Raw genomic sequence first — 10864 nt, forward strand, 5'->3', positions numbered from 1 at the left:
CTATCTCTACCATGTGTCACTGCAAACGCCATCTCTACAGCTGGTGTTGCCGCTTGCGACCGCGATCTCAGCAGTAGTAGAAAGGAGTTAGCATGTTGTTGGATGTTACTCAAAATACTACGGATGGTTTGATTAGAAACATGTTGGAGAAAAACATCAGGCAGTTTCAGGACCTTCTTTGTGGTTGCCTATTGACTATTATTCAGAGATTGGGAGAGATGGAGTCAACAAAGTTTGCCTTTCTTAGAGTATACAGTCAGAAGATCCGGTTCCATGTTTGTTATCGACGCACTCCATACAGTCTGTTTGAACTTTCTGTAGTTCTGTCGGTATTTGGGACTCCAAAATTTGAAGAGTGTAAGGTGTGTGCCATTATGCTGGGAGTTGTGGGTGTCTTGTGTGAGGAACTGGAGGACAAATTTTGCCCTACTATGATGGCATCAACACTCGGATCCTGAAGGATATATCCATCAGTCAGTTGGACAGACCTGCATGCTTGGGGGTATTGAACTAGTGATTGGAAAGAATTTTGAGAAATATTTGATCTTTGCCCATGGTGCCAAAGGTGGCAGATTTGTCGATGCACACAACTGCAACTGATGAAGAAGTATTTGTCTACACCAATCAACCAAGAAAGGGAATTTTGAAGGCCTATTTTTTGTGGCTCGATCGCCATTGAAATTATTTGACGGTATTCACAGACGCTATATATGGATCATCTATCGTTCGGACGGATCATCTATCGATGTAGGACAAGTTTTCTACTGCAAATGTCACCATCATGTCACGGAGTTTATTAAATAACTCATACCGGAAGTGTTGCGAAGATTGTCAATTCGCTTCAAGCTTCTGGTTTCCATAAATTCCCATGTTCCGCTGTTTAACTATATACTGGTTTATATCACGGTCAAGTATGAGGAATCTCAAGCCAGCTCCTTGAGTCGTCTTGAGACTCGGGGGCTACGATGACATGACTTAACAAATTTTGCCAGTCTCAGCAAATTCAAGAACCTCGATTGGAGGGAAAGATAACCGGTCCCGGAGGCTACTACCATATTGATGAAAATTTAAAAACCGTTAGAAAATTTCCGGCTTAAACTAAAGGATTCCGGTTTAAAATCCGGGTCAAGGGAAATCTGTCTCTCATAAAGCTTGGAAGCTCTGAATATCCGGTTTAAATTCCGGCTAAAAAAGAATCCATCTCTCGCAAGTTCGAGTTCTCAGGAAAAATTAAAAGGTTGCCAAAGAGAACTTGCTGTCATGATGCGCGGTTCAAATATGGGTATCCTGCCTTATGGGCTTATCTCATTATTGGTCACTTGGAGGCTTCCTGCTCATTGAGCATAGCTATGACTACCCTAGTGATCCGGTTTGTACGCCTTGATTGCAAATAACTTGGGGGTTTCTGCTCAAGTTGAATTGTTACAAAGAGAACTTGCTATAATGTGCGGTTCAAACATAGGTAACCTGCCTTGATGGCTTGTTAAAAATTACTTGGGGGGCTTCCTGCTCATTGAGCATAGCTATGACTACCCTATTGGTCCGGCTTATATGCCTGGATTGAAGAATTACTTGGGGGCTTCTTGTTTAATGAAACAGAGCCTTGTTTGTATCTTGTAATAAGCTTGGACGCCAGGTGTATTCGCCAAAAATCCGGGTTATCCTGCTTTTGTATGTCTGCCACTCCGCCCAGGTAATCCTGGAATGACTCACCGTACTCTTGACAGTCAATCTTATAAAGACCATGAACTTGTTAAAGTTAAAACGACAATTGGTCATGTGAGGCCCAGCTTACAGGTTTGAATAAAGGATTAACTCTGTGGTTGTGCGGCCCTTGAATAGCACTTGATATTGAGGCTTGGCAGACTATGAAAGCCTTGTTTTTTCTAATTTGTTATTATTTTCAACACTTTTTGAGGTTCATCGTTTGTACCATATTGATATATGGTTTGAAATTGATTCATGCCACGTCCTCTTGATCCTTATAATTCACATTACAATCTATCGGGAGTTTTTGATAACCCAGACTGGCTTTGGACGATAAGTCATCAGTATGATTTGATTATACGCTTGGAGCTTTGCACTCTAAGTCTTTGGGACGTTACCCTTGATGCGTATGGCGTTGTAAGTCAGTAGTATGAATAAATTGAACAGGGCGTTGCGCTCTAAGTCTTTGGGCTATTACACTTACTGCATATGGCGCTGTAAGCCGGCAGTATGAACGGATTTCACATGCCATATGGCCTTGATTATATGACTCATCATTGAGCATCTTTGGGTTTGATAACCCGCCCTGATAGCAGACTTTAAGTCGCCAGGATATTTTGCCTTGAGCAATCAAAATGAGGATATTTCATGACTCCGGGTTGATACTGGCCCCAGATTATAATTATCATGGCATTACCATGGTATTAATCTACAAGTATGTCTTTCAATAATGGTATGAATATTTTGGATTTGGTAAACCGCCTTGACTATAGATTTTAAGTCGCCAGTGCACTTTGATTGCACAATTGGTGTTGTGTGCTATGAATCTTTGGGCTATCAACTTCATTGGATATGGTGATGTAAGCTCGAAGTGTGAAACAAATTCACAGATATACTTTGTACTTTTTATATGAAGATGCGAGGTTTGATAACCCGCCCTGGCTTTGGATGTTAAGTCGCACTACACCATGACACCACAAAAACGACATCCATCTGTTGGTAAAAGTGAGCATCGCCGACACTTTTTCTGTCCCAAACTATACCGACACATAGTATGACAGTGTTATATAACCTCATTGACAAATTATCTGTCACCGAAGCACCACCAGAGCACCGACATAATTTCTGTCGACATTTACCATTTACTGATTGTTTGTGTGTCGGCGATTCATAGGAACAGAAAAAGTGTCGGGTAGTTTCCTTCCACCCACACCCGAAAAATAAGGCGTGGAAAGAGAGCCATGCGCACGCGGTGGAAAACACGCGGGTGGGACCACACCAGCAAAAGAAAAGAAAAAACACACCCGTCCACTCCCCAATCCCCCTCCCCCTCTCTCTACCCGATTGCACCGTTGCCCCCGACCTAAACCTAACTCAACTGCGCCACCGCCCCTGATCTGCGTGCCGCCGCCCGTCCTCTGGTCCCCTCGTGCCACATCATCTCCGACCCTGGCCTCCCTCCCCGCAGGGCACCATCCGCCCGGGAGCAGCAGCTCCGTCCGCCACGCCGAGGAGCAGCAGCGCCGTCAACCGCCGCTGAGGATCCACTGCTGATTTGTCTCCACGTGCGACCTCTGTTTCATCTGATTTCCTTCGCTCCGCCCCGCCTACAGAATTCAAGATGTAAGCTTCTGGTATGTGAGTGGTTTCTCATCGCCCCTTCCTTGCCCCACCTCCAGATCTGGTCTAGGTAAGCTGTGTCAGTGGTTTTCTAGTATGTGCAGGTAACTGAACAGATCAGCCATGAATCGGTTGGCCTCTTCCAGTAGGTAAATAAATATATGGTTGTTCTTGTGCGTGCATCATCCACAAATTTGTTGCATGTAACAATTTCCTGGCCGAGGCATTACAAAGGAGAGGGATGCGTGTCATTCTACTGTTAGAATTGTAATTATGTTTCCCTTTGTGAGTGGCATATTTTATTTTTCATTTATTTATTTCTTATTGCATGGATGCCAGCATTCAAAGCCTTGTAGCTAAATCTGATTATGTATGGGTCTATGAAGTAACAAATCTGATTTGTATGTCCTAATTATGTACACATGTAGTGACGCGTCTATCCAAGAGAAGCATTTGTCAGTAATGTACTAACAATTAGTCAATCTTCATATGTAGGTGGTGGAGGCAAGTCAAGATTTTACGCCGGTTCTGTTACAGGAACAGAGGATAGTCCTCCTAAGCCGCTTAATGGTACAATTTGTAATGTCATTATAAACATTGGATGCATTAGACTGTCATAATACCTAGGTTCTATCAAAAATGGTAATAAGTAAGGGCACAATATGGTGATAGTAAATCTGGGTTATGGAAGAACATTGAGTAGGTTTCTATATTTATATTTGTATAGCAGCACCCTGATTATGCAAATAGTATCAAATCCTGGGCCTTAATCATGGCAGCTAGCAGAAAATGTATTGTTTAGTTTGCAAGCACATACATGTGAATATTATTCCAGCAAGAATGCTAGGTGCTATCATATATCTATCCGAGATACTTTGTGGATAGGCCAGCGGCAAGCCTTGTTTCTTATTTTTAGATTTTCCCTTGATATATTCTCCTTGTTGAACTAACAGTTTTTGGCATCCTGGCATGCCACCATTCTGTTGGTTGGATCTTCGTTACCAACTAGAACATGATGGTGCGCGTTACAGCGCCAATGCATTTTGATGAGAAAAAGATAAAAATATGATATATGAGAAATGTCTCTGACTCCAGCATAGAAAGTAAATTTGTGCGTAGATAAGCAATTGAAAACTTGAATAGTTAACATGTTCATAAACTTCCAACATGGAAAAAAGACTACAACAAAACACCTAGGAAACTATATGCTCCATTATCTGGAGAGGAGCATAGGATCAAAATCAAATCATAAATGGGTGATGAAGCAAGCTACCTGCAAAGCAGCATGGTGTGACAAGACAACGAAGAATTCAAATGGGTGATGTCATCAACCACTATCCTGTAGTATAACACAATACACAATGTATGGATACATATATATTAACGAAAAAAAAATGGAAATACAATTATAACTTTTTTTGGGGGTAGAAATACAATTAGCATTGGTGGTTGTATATATGTTCCTTTTTCTTTACCAGAGTATATTATGTGTAAGATATGCATGTCAATACTAATTGGTATGAACATTCAGCGTGTTGAGGACTGAAATTGTGATGTTACCGCAATCATTGCAAACTGTTTAAGATCTACCATTTCACCCCTTCTTATATTAAAGTGTGGTTTTTTCATACAAATCAGCCATCGATTATTACACGATTCCTATTATATAAATGGTTAATACATCATAGCAGTATTGATATATCATTCTTGTAAAATGTACGCAGGTTATATTTCTGTTTATTCCTTTATTCATAAAGGCGCCAATATAATTCGCATAATTTGTAGACCAACACAAATGAGAAATATGTCGAGAAAATTATCCAAACATTGCGATCAGTGGTTGACACACATAACAGAAAGTTAGAAACTCCTAAAAATTAAAATTATAAAGATTGAACTATGGTAGGACTGAATTTGGAAAAACTAACTGAAATTAACTTATCATTCATAAATAAAACTTAGACCCTATAATATTCATTTTCAGGGTGCAATCATACAGAGTTTCTTCAGTTGGTTCACCATATCAACATGAAAAGTTCCCTGAAATTTGATGAAATTTTTACTTATGTCATATTGCCTCCATGAAAGGATTTGTGATGTTGTACGAATGATATAATTAAAAAGCTAGGCTCATAGGGGATTGATCCACTCATGTTGTTGCTTGACAGATTAACATGACAAATGCAGATATTCAAGGTTTAAAGGATGTGTTGCAAAATTTGGAAAAACAATGTCAGATCGGGGAAGTCAGATACAAAACTGAATATGGATCCTGATAGATAGTTGTGAGATATATCCCTGAAAATGCCAAGCAACATGCAACACTAACGATCATATCAGCTATTGGATGAGCACGGACAGCTCTCCCCTTGCGCAAGGATCCTGATTGTCGAAGTCAAAAAAGAGTGCGGACTGCACAGGAGGGAATGGTTGTGGCTTTGGCACATCTAGGATTAAGCCTAGCTTGCTAGAGGAGAGAGGTTGCTTGGGAAGAGTGGATTACGGGGAGGGGCAGTGGAGGGAGAGCGAGGGGCGCCGCGATCGCATAGAGGGAGTCCATCACCATCGATATGCTGTTGTAGGCCGAACGAATGAAGGAAGCTTCACTACTAACAGGCCGTGAAAGCTCTGTGCCAGGGCCCATTGAATGAGAGGCCAGCAAAATAGACTTGAGGAGCAGCAGCCCAGTCACGTGGCCCGCAACCCCCGATCGTTAAATCAGGACGGTCAAACACTAATCCGACGTAACCTGCGCGAGGGTGGTTGTGAGGGCTCGTAGGTCAGTTAGTTATACTGTTTCTTAATTAATATTCAGGACATGACTCTCTTTTAGTTGATTGATTTCCTCGCTGCGAATTAGATAGATACATGTTTTTTTCAAATATATGTTGCCAATTAATATGCCTGGTTCGTAGGTAGAGTTGGAATCCCTCTAGTCCAGCTCCAGGCAGGAGGTCGGTTGGAACTGGATCAGTATCGAGATTAGGAATCAACCAAGTCGCCCTTTTGATCAACTACAACAGCAGAACAAACAATGGTGGTAATAAACAACAACTCTCCTCCCTCTGCATTTTCTGTATCATCGCATTAATTCTGGCCAGTTTATGGTCCGATGCAAGAGGCCTGACTATCTTGTTGTTGTTTGGTAAGGAACTAGGAATTGTGCGTAAATGCAGTTATCTTATTTTGTTCTGGACTTGTGATCCCTCTTTGGCTAAGATGTTCTAGTCATTGTCGCAACCGAAAATGGAGTCACATGCAAGCCACAACAACATCAATCATTCTTTCTTGCTTTTGTTTTCATTGTTTAAGCGTTATTTGTCCTGTTTACATTGATATATCAAACTGAATGCATCTTTTTTGCGGGTTGTTCCTCTTGAGGTTTTTATTGAATAATATCGATGTTGTTTGCTTATAGATTAAATTTCAGGTTTATTTATTGAGTAAACAGTCTAATCTGAATCTGGTACAGTAGAAATTGCTCTTTACTTTGACCCTTGCAGACCATGGGATCGATGCTTAATATCTGTTGGTTCTAGGGACTGGACTTGTAGTAGTAGTTTTCTTATTCAGCCATTGTTCATCAAATCTACTAGTTCGGTCCAGGATAAACAAATACTAAACCATGATCAAGTTGCTGCTCGGTTGAAACTAAACTAGATTAAATTAATGGAGGGTTTTATAAATAAGTTGTTCTTTTGCTTAGAATCTTCATGTGATCTTCGGTTTGAACTAAACACTAGATTAAATAAGACAAAGGTTCAGAATGGGGAAAATGGTCCTCAGTTTGAACTAACACTATTATTTTTCTTTTGGGCAATCTTTGTATTTTTCTTGTCTGGTTTCATGCTTCATAACTAAACACATACAGTGCAGTTTGTAATGTCATTATAAATGGATGATGCATCAGGCTACTAGATTATCTAATTTCTATCAGAAATAGATTAGAATTAAGGGCACGATAAGGTGATAATAAATCTGGGTTATAGCAGAACATAGAATGTTTGGTTTCTATGTTTATATGCAAATAGTATCAAGTTCAGAGACTTGATCATGGAAGCTAGCAGAAATGTGTGATTTAGTATGCAAGCTAAACTGAATGTTTGCTTGCATATTTGTTCAAACACGGTGAGTGGTACAATTGTCCGTCAGTCTGCAATTCCTAACAGCTAAACTGAAGCTTGCTCTCTTTTAAAGATCAGCCACAAAAAAACAAAACTTGACCATTATTTTTCTGGGAACCATATTTAGTTCAGTCCACATATTAGGATTACACCCGTCTCCTTTTGTAGGTAAACATAGGTGTTGTAGCGTTTTGCTGATTGAGTAGCTTCGAATGCAATCTCTCAAATTACAGTAAGGACCTTACTCCTAATGGCTTAGAACAACCTGAGTGCTCATCAGCGATTTCATGCATTTTTATAGTAAGCCATTTCTGATATGCTAGGTGCTATGCTGACTTTGGTTTATATTTTAATAATGTTACCTTTTGTAACTTGAATCTTTGCTTTATAACTATAGAATGCATGAACCGCAATTATATGCATAATTTTTATTAGAGAGGTGAGGCAATCAAGTGTCAGTTTACTTTTCTTGTACATCTTCTATTTCTTAGACCTTTGGACTCAAAGGCAACTCATGCATTTGAATACATTGTATTGTTTCAAAGATTGCTGAAACATATGCGTTCTATTGTAGGGAAAATGGTAGAAAGTAGCAAGTCCACTAGTTGACCGAAGATGTTCTTGTGATTGCTTTTCTTGATAATATGGATGACACATTTTGTTCATATGGAAGTTGATTTGGCTTGGCGATTGAAGATTCGGTCCCTTGGTCTCTTTTGAACTTTGGCCATTATGTTTGTAACATGCCTCTCTTGTATATCCGACTTGTGTATTTCCATAATGGTTGTAGCTAACTTGAGTGAAGAAAACTATTGAATCTTATATAGATATTAAAATTAATGCATTGATCAATGATATCTTGTGATGAATAGAAGAGTTCAATTGTTTGTATGTGTTGCATATTGTACATGAATTTAATATTATGAATGTATTTTATATAAAAAATATTGTGCATCTGCATTTGTGCTAAAATGTAGAACACTAGGAGCAAATGTGTCGGTATAAGTATTTGATGTCGCACAAACTGTCGGCATAGCGCATAGATAGACAAGCTGTCGGCGTAATAATGGATGTCGCACAATCTTTCGGTATAGCACACTGGCAGATGAACTGTCGGCACATAGTAGTCTGTCGGTGTAGATCTCACAAACGGTGTCATACTTTTTGTTGGCATAGATTTATCTGTCAGAAAAGACCTTTCCCGGCAGGACTATAGGCGACAACTCCTTTCTATCGCGAAAGGTCTTTGCGGACACTAAATGTGTCGTCTTAGGTGACCTATGCCGACGGATTGTTTGACGTTGCTTTGAGTGATGTGGTGTAGTGTCGCCAGTATACTTTGGATTGCGCCTTTGGCATCGTGCGCTTCGAGATCATTGGATTATTATCGTCACTGGATGTGGTGATGTAAGCCGGCAATTTGAGTCTATTTTCGAGGTATGTTTTTAAATTGATTGAATGAATATGCGAGGTTTGATAACCAGCCCTGGCTTTTGACTTTAAGTCGCCAATATGTTTAGGCTTGAATGGCCTTAATGCTAGTCTTTTTTATAATTGCATAAGACTATATTATGTTTGGGTTGTTACCCGCCCTGGCTTTTGATGTTAAGTCGCCAGGGCATATGTTGTTTTAAAGTCTATGCAGGTTTTGCAGAGCTATGACATACATAAATGATTAAGTTCAAGACCATTATCAAAAATTGAAATTGTTTTTTGATGTCTACTACACAACCTTCTTCTTGGAGACGTTGTTGGGCCTCCAAGTGGATGACCTAAGGTTTATCAATCCGTGAGAGGCGTAGGATGAAGATGGTCTCTCTCAAACAACTCTGCAACCAAATAACAAAGAGTCTCTTGTGTACCCTACACACCTAATACAATGGTAAATTGTATAGGTGCACTAGTTCGGTGAAGCGATGGTGATACAAGTGCAATAGGGATGATAGATATAGGTTTGTATAATCTGAAATTATAAAAACAGCATGGTAACTAATAATAAAAGTGAGCGAAAACGGTATTGCAATGTGTTGAAACAAGGCCTAGGGGTCATACTTTCACTAGTGCAAGTTCTCTCAACAAGGATAATAGAATTAGATCATACAACTATCCCTCAACATGCAACAAAGAGTCACTCCAAGGGCATTGATAGCGGAGAACAAACGAAGAGATTATTGTAGGGTACGAAACCACCTCAAAGTTATTCTTTCCGATCAATCCAATGGGCTATTCCTATAAGTGTCACAAATAGCCCTAGAGTTCGTGGTAAAATAACACCTTAAGACACAAATCAACCAAAACCCTAATGTCACCTAGATACTTCAATGTCACCTCAAGTATCCGCGGGTATGATTATACCATATGCATCACACAATCTCAGATTCATCTATTCAACCAACACAAAGAACTTCAAAGAGTGTCCCGAAGTTTCTACCGGAGAGTCAAGATGAAAACGTGTGCCAACCCCTATGCATAGATTCCCAAGGTCACGGAACCCGCAAGTTGATCACCAAAACATACATCAAGTGAATCAATAGAATACCCCAATGTCACCACAGGTATCCCATGCAAGACATAGATCAAGTGTTCTCAAATCCTTAAAGACTCAATCTGATAAGATAAGTTCAAAGGAAAAACTCAATCCATTACAAGAAGGTAGAGGGGGAGAAACATCATAAGATCCAACTATAGTAGCAGAGCTCGCGATACATCAAGATCGTGCCAAATCAAGAACACGAGAGAGAGATCAAACACATAGCTACTGGTACATACCCTCAGCCCCGAGGGTGAACTACTCCCTCCTCGTCATGGAGAGCGCTGGGATGATGAAGATGGCCACTGGTGATGATTCCCCCTCCGACAGGGTGCTGGAACAGGGTCCCGATTGGTTTTTGGTGGCTACAGAGGCTTGCGGCAGCGGAACTCCCGATCTAGGTTTCTTTTTGGGGGTTTCCGTATTTATAGGAATTTTTGGCGTCGGTGTCACGTCAGGGGGGGGGTCTTCGAGTCATCCATGAGGCAGGGGCATGCCTAGGGGGGTAGGGCGCGCCATCCACCCTCATGGATGGCTCGGGACTCTTCTGGCCCAACTATTTTACTCCGGGGGCTTGGTTTGGTCCATAAAAAATCATCAAAAATTGGCACATCAATTGGACTCCGTTTGATATTCCTTTTCTGTAAAACTCAAAAACAAGGAAAAAAATAGAAACTGACACTGGGCTCTAGGTTAATAGGTTAGTCCCAAAAATCATAAAAAATAGCATATAAAACATCCAAGATGGATAATGTAATAGCATGGAACAATAAAAAAAATTATAGATACGTTGGAGACGTATCGAGCATCCCCAAGCTTAATTCCTGCTCGTCCTCGAGTAGGTAAATGATAAAAACATAATTTTTGATGTGGAATGCTACCT

The 10864-nt window shown here is 40.3% G+C and overlaps 1 long non-coding RNA gene across 3 annotated transcripts; it reads left to right on the top strand.

Moving 5' to 3' along the window:
* Positions 1-3005: 3005 nt before the first annotated feature.
* Positions 3006-8320, top strand: LOC125551356. Of its 3 annotated transcripts, none has more exons than XR_007302464.1 (5): positions 3006-3341; positions 3823-3897; positions 5496-6106; positions 6243-6367; positions 8026-8320. It is a non-coding gene; the product is annotated as an uncharacterized LOC125551356 (long non-coding RNA). The 3 variants fall into 3 exon arrangements; XR_007302463.1 differs by having other exon boundaries at positions 3007-3341; positions 5515-6106; XR_007302462.1 differs by lacking the exon at positions 5496-6106 and having other exon boundaries at positions 3010-3341.
* The last annotated feature ends 2544 nt before the right edge of the window (positions 8321-10864 follow it).

Source organism: Triticum urartu, chromosome 4, assembly GCF_003073215.2.
Source record: "Triticum urartu cultivar G1812 chromosome 4, Tu2.1, whole genome shotgun sequence".
NCBI classification, from domain to species: Eukaryota; Viridiplantae; Streptophyta; class Magnoliopsida; order Poales; family Poaceae; genus Triticum; species Triticum urartu.